A 13258-nucleotide genomic window follows, 5' to 3' on the forward strand; every position below is an offset into this window, starting at 1 on the left:
GAAGAAACCTCCCCGTCGGGGAATCGAACCCCGGTCTTCCGCGTGACAGGCGGAGATACTGTCCACTATACTAACGAGGACTGAGTCTTGCAGACACTGTTTTGCATGCGCAACCCTTGAGAAGTCGCTAAATACTGGGTATGCTTTCCATTATGGGAGTCATTATTTAACCCTTTTATTTTGGCCAAGGGGGCAGGAGAGGAGCTTACCCTGTCCTGTGGAGGAATCAACCCGCAATGGAAGGAGATGAAGGGTTTTTCATTTCGCTTCCAGGAAGTTCATAAAAAAATCTCGTGCGAATACTACCATTGGTCTTCAACGTACTATCGGCCTCAGTGACATCGTCTTAGGCAGGGTTTGCGGTCATCTGGTGATGGGGCGGATTCTTATTACATTTGCTCCTTCCAATGGAAATGGCTCGATGATTTAAAAAAGAAAAAAGCAGGGTGGCAGGATCCAGCACCAGACGTTACCCTTGCTGAGCATTGTGGCATGTTGGTGGGAGCCCATTGGCCCAACATCTCAGGGGTACAACTCGAGTTTCTCTTCATTCACGCATAAATCTTTCGCCTTTTACTAAAGATTTCCGTGGAGGGGAACATTTGCGAGTTTTTGCTGTTTTTGGATGCTCTGCTCACAGCAGAGCCACATGTATTTGTTCAAAAACAGAGCATTTTATTGGAATCTTTGGGGTCAACTGAACCGAACGCTTGGCCCAACGAATCACTGCTTTGAGGTGCCACGCGCTGGTGGCCCCTGCTGGTCAGAACAGTGGAAATGCAACACAAACCCAGGCCAAATATGCATAAAAACACCTTTTACAAGCCCATTGCGCAGTCAGCTGATCATCATCAGGCGAGTCTTGAACGGCGGGTTGACTGTAAAGCCTGAGCTTATGCAAGGTGTTTGGCCGTCATAAAGAAGAAACCTCCCCGTCGGGGAATCGAACCCCGGTCTTCCGCGTGACAGGCGGAGATACTGTCCACTATACTAACGAGGACTGAGTCTTGCAGACACTGTTTTGCATGCGCAACCCTTGAGAAGTCGCTAAATACTGGGTATGCTTTCCATTATGGGAGTCATTATTTAACCCTTTTATTTTGGCCAAGGGGGCAGGAGAGGAGCTTACCCTGTCCTGTGGAGGAATCAACCCGCAATGGAAGGAGATGAAGGGTTTTTCATTTCGCTTCCAGGAAGTTCATAAAAAAATCTCGTGCGAATACTACCATTGGTCTTCAACGTACTATCGGCCTCAGTGACATCGTCTTAGGCAGGGTTTGCGGTCATCTGGTGATGGGGCGGATTCTTATTACATTTGCTCCTTCCAATGGAAATGGCTCGATGATTTAAAAAAGAAAAAAGCAGGGTGGCAGGATCCAGCACCAGACGTTACCCTTGCTGAGCATTGTGGCATGTTGGTGGGAGCCCATTGGCCCAACATCTCAGGGGTACAACTCGAGTTTCTCTTCATTCACGCATAAATCTTTCGCCTTTTACTAAAGATTTCCGTGGAGGGGAACATTTGCGAGTTTTTGCTATTTTTGGATGCTCTGCTCACAGCAGAGCCACATGTATTTGTTCAAAAACAGAGCATTTTATTGGAATCTTTGGGGTCAACTGAACCGAACGCTTGGCCCAACGAATCACTGCTTTGAGGTGCCACGCGCTGGTGGCCCCTGCTGGTCAGAACAGTGGAAATGCAACACAAACCCAGGCCAAATATGCATAAAAACACCTTTTACAAGCCCATTGCGCAGTCAGCTGATCATCATCAGGCGAGTCTTGAACGGCGGGTTGACTGTAAAGCCTGAGCTTATGCAAGGTGTTTTGCCGTCATAAAGAAGAAACCTCCCCGTCGGGGAATCGAACCCCGGTCTTCCGCGTGACAGGCGGAGATACTGTCCACTATACTAACGAGGACTGAGTCTTGCAGACACTGTTTTGCATGCGCAACCGTTGAGAAGTCGCTAACTACTGGGTATGCTTTCCATTATGGGAGTCATTATTTAACCCTTTTATTTTGGCCAAGGGGGCAGGAGAGGAGCTTACCCTGTCCTGTGGAGGAATCAACCCGCAATGGAAGGAGATGAAGGGTTTTTCATTTCGCTTCCAGGAAGTTCATAAAAAAATCTCGTGCGAATACTACCATTGGTCTTCAACGTACTATCGGCCTCAGTGACATCGTCTTAGGCAGGGTTTGCGGTCATCTGGTGATGGGGCGGATTCTTATTACATTTGCTCCTTCCAATGGAAATGGCTCGATGATTTAAAAAAGAAAAAAGCAGGGTGGCAGGATCCAGCACCAGACGTTACCCTTGCTGAGCATTGTGGCATGTTGGTGGGAGCCCATTGGCCCAACATCTCAGGGGTACAACTCGAGTTTCTCTTCATTCACGCATAAATCTTTCGCCTTTTACTAAAGATTTCCGTGGAGGGGAACATTTGCGAGTTTTTGCTATTTTTGGATGCTCTGCTCACAGCAGAGCCACATGTATTTGTTCAAAAACAGAGCATTTTATTGGAATCTTTGGGGTCAACTGAACCGAACGCTTGGCCGAACGAATCACTGCTTTGAGGTGCCACGCGCTGGTGGCCCCTGCTGGTCAGAACAGTGGAAATGCAACACAAACCCAGGCCAAATATGCATAAAAACACCTTTTACAAGCCCATTGCGCAGTCAGCTGATCATCATCAGGCGAGTCTTGAACGGCGGGTTGACTGTAAAGCCTGAGCTTATGCAAGGTGTTTGGCCGTCATAAAGAAGAAACCTCCCCGTCGGGGAATCGAACCCCGGTCTTCCGCGTGACAGGCGGAGATACTGTCCACTATACTAACGAGGACTGAGTCTTGCAGACACTGTTTTGCATGCGCAACCCTTGAGAAGTCGCTAAATACTGGGTATGCTTTCCATTATGGGAGTCATTATTTAACCCTTTTATTTTGGCCAAGGGGGCAGGAGAGGAGCTTACCCTGTCCTGTGGAGGAATCAACCCGCAATGGAAGGAGATGAAGGGTTTTTCATTTCGCTTCCAGGAAGTTCATAAAAAAATCTCGTGCGAATACTACCATTGGTCTTCAACGTACTATCGGCCTCAGTGACATCGTCTTAGGCAGGGTTTGCGGTCATCTGGTGATGGGGCGGATTCTTATTACATTTGCTCCTTCCAATGGAAATGGCTCGATGATTTAAAAAAGAAAAAAGCAGGGTGGCAGGATCCAGCACCAGACGTTACCCTTGCTGAGCATTGTGGCATGTTGGTGGGAGCCCATTGGCCCAACATCTCAGGGGTACAACTCGAGTTTCTCTTCATTCACGCATAAATCTTTCGCCTTTTACTAAAGATTTCCGTGGAGGGGAACATTTGCGAGTTTTTGCTATTTTAGGATGCTCTGCTCACAGCAGAGCCACATGTATTTGTTCAAAAACAGAGCATTTTTTTGGAATCTTTGGGGTCAACTGAACCGAACGCTTGGCCGAACGAATCACTGCTTTGAGGTGCCACGCGCTGGTTGCCCCTGCTGGTCAGAACAGTGGAAATGCAACACAAACCCAGGCCAAATATGCATAAAAAAACCTTTTACAAGCCCATTGCGCAGTCAGCTGATCATCATCAGGCGAATCTTGAACGGCGGGTTGACTGTAAAGCCTGAGCTTATGCAAGGTGTTTGGCCGTCATAAGGAAGAAACCTCCCCGTCGGGGAATCGAACCCCGGTCTTCCGCGTGACAGGCGGAGATACTGTCCACTATACTAACGAGGACTGAGTCTTGCAGACACTGTTTTGCATGCGCAACCGTTGAGAAGTCGCTAAATACTGGGTATGCTTTCCATTATGGGAGTCATTATTTAACCCTTTTATTTTGGCCAAGGGGGCAGGAGAGGAGCTTACCCTGTCCTGTGGAGGAATCAACCCGCAATGGAAGGAGATGAAGGGTTTTTCATTTCGCTTCCAGGAAGTTCATAAAAAAATCTCGTGCGAATACTACCATTGGTCTTCAACGTACTATCGGCCTCAGTGACATCCTCTTAGGCAGGGTTTGCGGTTATCTGGTGATGGGGCGGATTCTTATTACGTTTGCTCCTTCCAATGGAAATGGCTCGATGATTTAAAAAAGAAAAAAGCAGGGTGGCAGGATCCAGCACCAGACGTTACCCTTGCTGAGCATTGTGGCATGTTGGTGGGAGCCCATTGGCCCAACATCTCAGGGGTACTACTCGAGTTTCTCTTCATTCATGCATAAATCTTTCGCCTTTTACTAAAGATTTCATTGGAGGAGAACATTTGCGAGTTTTTGCTATTTTAGGATGCTCTGCTCACAGTAGAGCCACATGTATTTGTTCAAAAACAGAGCATTTTTTTGGAATCTTTGGGATCAACTGAACCGAACGCTTGGCCGAACGAATCACTGCTTTGAGGTGCCACGCGCTGGTTGCCCCTGCTGGTCAGAACAGTGGAAATGCAACACAAACCCAGGCCAAATATGCATAAAAAAACCTTTTACAAGCCCATTGCGCAGTCAGCTGATCATCATCAGGCGAATCTTGAACGGCGGGTTGACTGTAAAGCCTGAGCTTAATCAAGGTGTTTGGCCGTCATAAGGAAGAAACCTCCCCGTCGGGGAATCGAACCCCGGTCTTCCGCGTGACAGGCGGAGATACTGTCCACTATACTAACGAGGACTGAGTCTTGCAGACACTGTTTTGCATGCGCAACCGTTGAGAAGTCGCTAAATACTGGGTATGCTTTCCATTATGGGAGTAATTATTTAACCCTTTTATTTTGGCCAAGGGGGCAGGAGAGGAGCTTACCCTGTCCTGTGGAGGAATCAACCCGCAATGGAAGGAGATGAAGGGTTTTTCATTTCGCTTTTGCAAGTTTTTGCTATTTTTTTGGTAGCTTTAGGTCAACTCAACCAAACGCTTGGCCGAATGAATCACTGCTCTGGTGGCCCCTGCTGGTCAGAACAGTGGAAATTATTTTGTCATTGTTTTAACAAACAAGGCCATGTTCACACTAATACGGTATGAAAACGCCTCTTTTTCTCTCCATTTTGGCTTTCCGTCTTTGTGTTGTAGTGTGGACAGAGATATTTGAAACAAAGATCCATGTTTAATCATGTGATGCATATTGTGCCAAAGTATATGTATCTTTATACCACGATTGTGCCAGTTATGCATGCTATTCACTTTCACACAGTTGCTAAAATACATTAGCCTTCTTTGCACACTTCATATCACAGTCCTGCATGGATGACAGAAATGTACTTTGCATTTTGCTGTCCTGTCGCAGACCTTGAGTTGCATGTTAGTCAGTGAATTGTGAGATATTTTGCAATGATTCCGCCAGAAGAATTGTGTGATAACTTTTTATGATGTCTGTATCAGCTCAGTGAGCTTTTACGCATGCGCAGTTAGTTGCGTTTGGCGTTTATTGACGTTTCAGTGTGGAGAAACTTTTGGTTAATAAGGGTGCCTTATACTTAAAGGGGTACTTCAGCGCTGGAAAGATGAATCTATATTTAAACTGGGTCATTAATGTAGTAGAAATGTGAAATTATTTTTGAATTTGGTGCCTCCTAGGCTGAGAAAAGACAGAAAATGTATTTTAGTCTCATGGGGATGAAAGACTACAATTCCCATAATGCTTCGCTGCCCTGTGAGGCCATTCCCAAAGCCACGCTACTGGATTACAGTGACTGAGTTAGAGAACAGACACTACAATTAAATACTAAACGTGTCTGTTCAATATATAATGATAGAGTTGCCGTGCGAGTCTCACAGCACTGACTCATATTAGGAGGCAGATTACATTTAACGTCATAAATGAGCAAATGAGCTCTCGTGATGCGAGGCGAGGTAATCGCGACCACACTCGCGCCATACATTCACAACACGTGTTCAGTCTGGCGCGTTTTCAGTTCATGCCTTTGGAAGCTTAACTTTCATATAAATTAATTTGAGAAGTTAAAACACTTACATTGCTTAGTACCTGTTTAAATTAATGCCTGCAGCTGCGAGCTGTGCCTTCAGTGAGATCTCCACATAGGCGTAATTTACGGGTGGGACATGTCCCCACCACTTTTTTTAAAACATCCTGCTTCACGGATGAACTAATACAAACAAAACATGGTTAACTAGAAGAGCCTCATTTTGTTCGTGTGTTAAATAAGAGGCGATCTGGCGCTCATTGCCGCTGTTATCAGTGGTGCACTCTCGCGGCTCGTGCAGTCTTCACACAGACGAGCGCTCATCTAACAGTAATAACACCGTTGCAGAGACTTTCTATTTGTTCCGGTCAGATCACGAAACAAAATGCACAAAAACTGTCTCTACTCTTGATGTTCTGATGATATTCGGTTTTGATGAGAGAAAAAATAGGCTACGAGGGCGGATTAGAAACGAGAACTTCTGACAAGTTTAACAGACTAGACCAGGGATTATTATAAGCAAAGTGTGCAAATCTATATATCTTTATTCACGTGAAAAATCTTGGCACAACGCTATATTGTGTTTAGATGCAATTATTAAATGACATCTATATCAATAAATTAACTATTTAATTGATTTCCGGACATCTTAATACTAATTTTTCTGCAATTGTTATTGTACATATTTTACATCTGATATAACATTGTATCAGCAATTCTACCCCCCTTAACACGCCATATTGTGCATATCATATCCGCGCCAAAGCTCATTTTGACGTATGAGCGCCCCTCACACGTCAAAATGAGCTTGTAGTAGTACGCAGTTTTTCACGTGCATATGATACGCAATTTATGTCCCGCCCACTTTTTGAAACAAAGTTATGCCACTGGATCTCCATCCCTCATGAGCGGGTGTAAAACATGAGGAAATGGCTCCCTCTGCTGGCTGTAGTCTGTAGCCTTTGGCCAAACATTCCAAAGATGACGCAAATATCGTCAATTTGCTCACGGGAGGAATTTTTCCAGATTTAAAATGCATAAATCAAATAAGTCTCAGGGGGATATGAGGGGGGAAGCACAATCATTTGATTATACTCCAGGGTTTCTACTGATACAAAGCCATATGCTAATCGCTGAAGTAACCCTTTAATTTTATAATGGATGGATACTCTTTTTTGGGCTTCAAAATTTGGGTTTGTAAGAGCCAATACATTTTTTTTAATATAACTAGGATTGTATTCGTCTGAAAGATATGGTATTTTCATTTTTTGTGTGAACTGTCCATTTAAAATGAACGGGAGTTATGGAGCAAATTCCTCGTTGAAGAATTTGCTCATTAATATTAAGATTTTGTTGAACGGCGTTTTAGGAAGGTCACGTAGCAACTTGAGCATGCCAAATTAATATTCATGAGCTAAAACTTCTCCACAGTACCGGTTTGTAAGTTCTTTTCCTTGCTATGCACAAGGGGGGAAAAACGAAGTCTCGCGATAGGCGGTTACTCGTACGGCCGCCATATTGTGTGACACTATTTTGATTCTTATCTGTTGGAAGTGCGAAAGGAAGAGAGAAAATAAGGGGGAGCAGAGGGGGAAAAGCAGAAGAGCTGTCAAAATATTCCCGAGTCTGTGAAACAGCGGGCGGCGGAGGCGGTGGTGTTTTTTCTCCCCTCATCGCTGTCTTTAGCGGAGTTGGGCCTGGGTTCAGCAGCCCGGCCCAGTGCAGTTCCGCGGCGGCGTCTCGGCCCGGGGAGCGGCGGCTGACACGGTGAGAAAAACTCTTGAGATTAGGCCTTTCAGAGTTTATAGAGTCGAGAGAAACGCCAAACAACTCGGTTGAAAGTCGTTTTTTGTCTTTCTCCACTTTTATCTCTTTGCTCTGATTGTAAGCGCACACATTTCGTCGCCTTAAAGGCTGCAAACGCGATGGAAAAGTTGTAACGCGTTAGCATGTCGCGTCCCTGCATCCGGTCGAGCTCTGATCGTTTGATTCACTCACTCGCTCTATTTTGATCTTACCACAGTTTGTTGACGTTTAACATTTAGTGAAGTTACAGAGCTCTCTGTGTATTTAGAGCAAACATTTCAGGTTAACAGACCTCTGAAATGTAGCCTGCGTCTGAAATGGACGTTTTCCCATCTTAACAATAAATCGTTTGAATGCTATTTAATCGATGGTCAGGTCAATCGTAGGATTTTATATTTTATTTTACAGTTGGCTAAACTATAGTTATTTCAGGCATCCCAAACAAATTAATGCTTTGCCAATCATGAATAGCTGCAGAAGAATGTTTTTGTTTTATCAAGTTTCTAGGATATAGAATATAAGTGTATAGTAGCTGAAGGTTGATGCAAAAAGCCTTATAACCCAGTGTTTTTACTCTACATACATATTACATACATATTTTTCTTAATTCATGAATTAGGTGCTTTTGACAGGACTGAGGCTGGTATTGGCTATTGAAAACAAAAAGAGACTTTATTGTACACACCCAAACTGCCGATTTCTGATTGATCTAGTTATTGAACAAAATTGAATCAATGGTGAACTTATAGCTGAATTGAACTTGTTTTATCATTACGTCTGCATCCATTCTATTACTTTCATTTTTGTTATTGTGTAGCTGCTTTGAAACAATTTTGATTTTATAATGCGCTATAAAAATTGTAAACACTCAACATCAGTTAATCTAGAATTATATTATGATAATCAAGCACTATTAACAGTAGGACTTTAGTAATTAGTACTAAAACTTGGTAACTATGTACATATTTGTCATTTTAACTGACTAGTGGTGCTCAGGATATTGTTGGTCGTTCAGTGTTTCCGTAAAAAAAATATACTAGTAATACTAGCATCAAGTAAAAGATAATAATACTACTAGTTCTAGTACTAATAGCAATATACTATTCTAAGGATTGATGAGCTGCTTGGTTCATGAACATTAATAACATTGCCTCCTTTCGTTTAAACTCCCACTAGCACTAGCCAATGAGAACGACGTTTACGCATTAGCTCCACCCACCACCGGAGAAACCGGCATATCTTCTACTTGTTCTTAAAAGTTGAATAATTCCAAATTAACTATTATTTTGACAGGAAAATAGAAATAATATTGTATGTACCGCGTCAATTCTGCGTGGTGTACAAGACTCTCTCTCTTTGTGTGTGTGTGTGAGAGAAACAGTGCTCTCTGCAAAGCGATGGCGAGTTGTGCGCTTCACACTAGAGTTTATGGTATGGTATACAGGTACACTGAGCATCCATTGAGCTGAACTGAAATAGACAGATCGCTTGATGGAGAGAGAAACTCACAAGCGCTCAGTCAGTGTTCAGCGAGTGAAATATATATCTATGCCAAACTTATACTTAACACACACACACACAGGCGAGTAAAATCTAAGAGTTTCTAGAGCGGTGCAGGTATGATGTCACTTTGTAGGCCAACTACCAGTTCGCATCGCACTGGGTCCCTCAATTAAAACCCAATTGGATTTTCCCATAGGCTTTTGGATTATTGCAAAAAACAAGCTCTGTGATCAACAAAAGTTTGATACTTGCACGTTGTGTCCATCAAGATTTGTTTTAACAGATGAACACAACAGTTTTGAATTTTGAAGCCTAAATGCAGTCGCCAGAAGTAAAAGGCTAAAGGTAGGCTATAAACGTACTTCACCGCGGTCAGTTTTCATCACAAAACCTTTTCCCAGGACATTTTATTTAGACTAGTTTTTAAGAGCACAATTATGAGCATAACTCTTTCCCCGCCAAACATGTAATATTCTGTTATTTGTGAGAAAACGCTTCCCAGCCAAACACAGAATTTTCTGTGTTTCCATGTTTTCACTGTTAGACACTATGGGGGCGCTATTACGCATCTTCTGAATGAGTACATCATCTTCTGTTCAAAACACACATGAGAAAAATGCAGTAAAACCAAGCGGCAACCTCCCCTAGTTTCTGTTGAAGCCAATACGGAAGTAACTTAAACTGCAATATCCTCGACTGGCCACTAGAATTTCATTGAGCCTCATGTTAAAATGCCCAACTTTACAGCAGAAAAAAACATGTTTACAGCCTGGTACAAATTGTGGATCTGGTCTATACGGCTAATTTTGCCCTTCATGACAACTGTGAGGGGGTGATTTTTTTTTTAGTTTTATAACTCATTCGTTTGCATTATATAAAGACTTAAAATTCTGCATAATTAAGGGCGTGGCCACTTTGAGTGACAGCTGGATAGCTTTTTATGTCTGTTAGTCATCGCGTCACCTAAGCTCCGCCCACGTCCTGTCTCTTTGCCCATTTTCTGTTATCTTGGCGTGATGCGCGATGACACGCTGTCAAGATGGCGACGGCCAGCTCGTGTCTACTTTAAAACTGCTCTTCAAAATCCTATGGGTGACGTCACAGACACTACATCCATATTTTTTTACAGTCTATGATTAAAACAAGCAATCACATGTAAACAAATGCATATGCAAAATAACGGGATCATCAACATTAGACAACATAAATCAAAACTATCTAATGTTACTGAAGGGGTGTTGATGGTCTCGGTCTACTCCATCTGTGTTTGATCATCGCTCTGAATCTTGATGTAGTCTTTGACAAAAATGTGATTTTTCTCAGCTTTTTGTTCAAAATGTTGCTTTTTTATGAAACTATTCAATTGATGATAATGGAATGAAGCTAGAATAAAACATTTGTTTAAAAAAAGAGGGTCAGCTCTTTCTTTTGATATATTGCATGTTCAGATATTCATAAAACTAAATATTCTATGGGTTATTAAAGTTTTTTGAAAATGGTCAAAAACCACGGCGGTGGCTGGCAACTTTTTTTTTAAATGCTGGTGGGGAAAGAGATAATGAGGCTGTAAAAGCAGACTGAGTTCTAGGGATGTCAACGATTAATCGATGATCGATTAATTGTCGATAAGACATTTGATCGATAAGACTTATCGATCATCGATTAAGCAGGGTCATGCGCGTGCGTGAGGAAACGGGAGAAAAAATGATGCGAGCGTGCCCGAGTTCTGTTTAGGACCATTTTACAGCTGGAGTCACACCTTCATCATGACTGCAAGCTTGCATGTGCATTCGCAGCCTTTTGTTTTGTGCAAATGTAAGTTGTAATATTGTGTTTATTTTGTGCAGGCCTATCTTTAGCTGATTTATCTCATAAGGATGCATTTGGTTAATAATTAACGTTAGAGGTGAGCGGTAGTAAAAGCGTGGCGGTGATCAGCTTCAGCGTGCAGCTCCAACAGCACTAATAATGACTATGATTGGGACTGTCATGTTACACAACATTAATGAGAACACTATTGTAGCCTAATAAAACATTGTGATTGTTAAGTATTTGGGTTTATTTGCCGTGTTTTATTGCGTTGATCCAGGAAGAGCGCATGCACAACATGAGTCACGCATTATGACTCGCGCATGTAACTTAGTTCACTTGTGCATTCGCATCAGATTGTGCTGAAGTAATTTGTAATATTACATTTATTTTGTGACGTTATATATGTGATCAATCATATAGGATGCGTTTCTTTCAAGCGAAATAAAACGCACTAACAAATGGCTTCAGTCAGTGATGGCTACCGGTTTTCATTCAGTGCTCCGGCTTTAGCGCATACAGAGCAATGCTTAATAACGATGATTGGGACGATCATATTATATAACAGAAATGAGAACACTATTTTAATAAATGGTTGTAAAGTCATTGGGTTTAGGTGCCGTGTTCAGAGCGTTGTTCCTAGAGCGCGTGAACACCACGCGTCTCCCATTCTGAATATGAATATCAGCAACTCAATTCAAGTTCACTTGTCCATTCGCATCATTTTGTTAAGATATATAATTTGTAATATTTTGTTAACTTTATATAAATCTGATTAATCTCATATAGGAAGCTTTTTGTTGAGTTAAATAACGTGCTAGCAAAGTTTCAGTGTAACTTACCAGTGTTGATTCAGCGCATCCGCTTCAGCTCGTGCAGTTCAAACAGCAACGCGCAACTAATAATAACTATGATTGGGACTGTCACATTACATAACATTAATGAAAACAATATTTTAATAAATCGTTTTGAATTAACTGGGTTTAGGTGACGTTTCAGCACGTTGCTCTTGCAAGTGCATGCGTCCACAAATTCTGAATAACAGATCTGAGGCGGCGTTCGTGTTGTGTTACATGTTATTTGGTAATTAAATAAGTAGCCTAATGTAATTAAATTATAAATAACATCGACTAATTTTACAATCCCATAGCCCTTTGTTTAGATAAAAATCCTTCTCATTCATTTGGTGAAGAATATGGCGTTTTGAGCAGCATTGCACATAGGCCTACTGTCATGCTGTCGGCTATAAGCCACTGCTGTAGACGCATATTTCAGTATTATGGTTAACGATTAATCGATTAATTGATCGTTAATTTAAACGACGATCGATCATGGGAATTTGTGAAAATTGACATCCCTACTGAGTTCCCATTCGGCCGGCTGTAGTCCCATTTAGTCACTTGTTAGCATCCACCTTTTTCAAGACGCATAACGAATCATGAGTGTCGTTATACTGATGCATTTTATGTCGTAGAATAAAACGTGTCTTGAGCTTGTGTTCACCACAAACCTTATTTCAGCCATTTAAACAAAACCCATTCAAAAAACCGATTGGATTTGGGATGATGGAACCAGAAGTGACCCAGAACCGGCATTCGATAAGAAATGTGCATTTCGATTCCGCTTATCGGTTCCTGTGTGCACATTTTAATGTGATTTAAACGATTCAAGCGCAAAAGACTTGTGCGTTTTCTGTGCTCTGCACCCATACAAGAAAAGGTGATTTTAATGTGATTTTAAACCATTCGAGCACAAGGAAAACGTGTGCGCTGTGTTGTTTGCTGCAGACACACACACACACACACACACGTGCGCACATAGCGGTTTCTCATAGTAGATAGCGTGAGATAATGAACTCTTCCTCATCTGTCAAAATATTCTCATAACATGGTTGGTTTTATCTTAAGACAGTTGAAAAGAAAAGATGAAACTCATTTTATTATGGGGTCCGTGCAGCTCTTAAAATCTCTATGATAATGTTAATCAAACAACAAAAGACAATGAAAAATTCAATCACTGTTCCAGACTAACTTATAATAACTCAAATAACTAAATAAGAATAACTTTTGTGGCTATATTTGTAATGTATCGCCTATATTTTATTAAAGAAGTGCAGTGTTATTTTACATTTGATTACAGCTTCGATACCTGAATACCTGAAAATGTGTATTTCAATTGTATTTATTTATTTGTATTTATTTTATTTTTGCTGT

General features: G+C 41.9%; 1 protein-coding gene and 11 non-coding genes across 13 annotated transcripts in view; 6 read left to right on the forward strand and 6 right to left on the reverse strand.

Annotated features, from left to right (window-relative positions):
- Nucleotides 1-8: 8 nt before the first annotated feature.
- Nucleotides 9-80, reverse strand: trnad-guc (transfer RNA aspartic acid (anticodon GUC)). The gene has a single exon. It is a non-coding gene; the product is annotated as a tRNA-Asp (tRNA).
- Nucleotides 81-531: 451 nt separating this feature from the next.
- LOC137042247 (U5 spliceosomal RNA) lies at nucleotides 532-647 on the forward strand. Its single transcript, XR_010898357.1, has one exon. It is a non-coding gene; the product is annotated as a U5 spliceosomal RNA (small nuclear RNA).
- Nucleotides 648-928: 281 nt separating this feature from the next.
- On the reverse strand, nucleotides 929-1000 carry trnad-guc (transfer RNA aspartic acid (anticodon GUC)). The gene has a single exon. It is a non-coding gene; the product is annotated as a tRNA-Asp (tRNA).
- A 451-nt stretch (nucleotides 1001-1451) lies between these two features.
- On the forward strand, nucleotides 1452-1567 carry LOC137042212 (U5 spliceosomal RNA). Its single transcript, XR_010898324.1, has one exon. It is a non-coding gene; the product is annotated as a U5 spliceosomal RNA (small nuclear RNA).
- Nucleotides 1568-1848: 281 nt separating this feature from the next.
- trnad-guc (transfer RNA aspartic acid (anticodon GUC)) lies at nucleotides 1849-1920 on the reverse strand. The gene has a single exon. It is a non-coding gene; the product is annotated as a tRNA-Asp (tRNA).
- Nucleotides 1921-2371: 451 nt separating this feature from the next.
- On the forward strand, nucleotides 2372-2487 carry LOC137042213 (U5 spliceosomal RNA). Its single transcript, XR_010898325.1, has one exon. It is a non-coding gene; the product is annotated as a U5 spliceosomal RNA (small nuclear RNA).
- A 281-nt stretch (nucleotides 2488-2768) lies between these two features.
- trnad-guc (transfer RNA aspartic acid (anticodon GUC)) lies at nucleotides 2769-2840 on the reverse strand. Its single transcript has one exon. It is a non-coding gene; the product is annotated as a tRNA-Asp (tRNA).
- Nucleotides 2841-3291: 451 nt separating this feature from the next.
- On the forward strand, nucleotides 3292-3407 carry LOC137042256 (U5 spliceosomal RNA). Its single transcript, XR_010898366.1, has one exon. It is a non-coding gene; the product is annotated as a U5 spliceosomal RNA (small nuclear RNA).
- Nucleotides 3408-3688: 281 nt separating this feature from the next.
- trnad-guc (transfer RNA aspartic acid (anticodon GUC)) lies at nucleotides 3689-3760 on the reverse strand. Its single transcript has one exon. It is a non-coding gene; the product is annotated as a tRNA-Asp (tRNA).
- Nucleotides 3761-4212: 452 nt separating this feature from the next.
- Nucleotides 4213-4327, forward strand: LOC137042272 (U5 spliceosomal RNA). The gene has a single exon (XR_010898380.1). It is a non-coding gene; the product is annotated as a U5 spliceosomal RNA (small nuclear RNA).
- Nucleotides 4328-4608: 281 nt separating this feature from the next.
- Nucleotides 4609-4680, reverse strand: trnad-guc (transfer RNA aspartic acid (anticodon GUC)). The gene has a single exon. It is a non-coding gene; the product is annotated as a tRNA-Asp (tRNA).
- Nucleotides 4681-7421: 2741 nt separating this feature from the next.
- tab2 (TGF-beta activated kinase 1 (MAP3K7) binding protein 2) overlaps nucleotides 7422-13258 on the forward strand; it is a 41270-nt gene continuing 35433 nt past the window's right edge. For both annotated transcript variants that reach the window (XM_067416683.1, XM_067416684.1), the window contains exon 1: nucleotides 7422-7694. The gene's annotated coding sequence lies outside the window, so the exon portion shown is untranslated. The remainder of the gene's footprint in view (nucleotides 7695-13258) is intronic.

This window comes from Pseudorasbora parva, chromosome 15 (genome assembly GCF_024679245.1).
Source record: "Pseudorasbora parva isolate DD20220531a chromosome 15, ASM2467924v1, whole genome shotgun sequence".
NCBI lineage: Eukaryota > Metazoa > Chordata > Actinopteri > Cypriniformes > Gobionidae > Pseudorasbora > Pseudorasbora parva.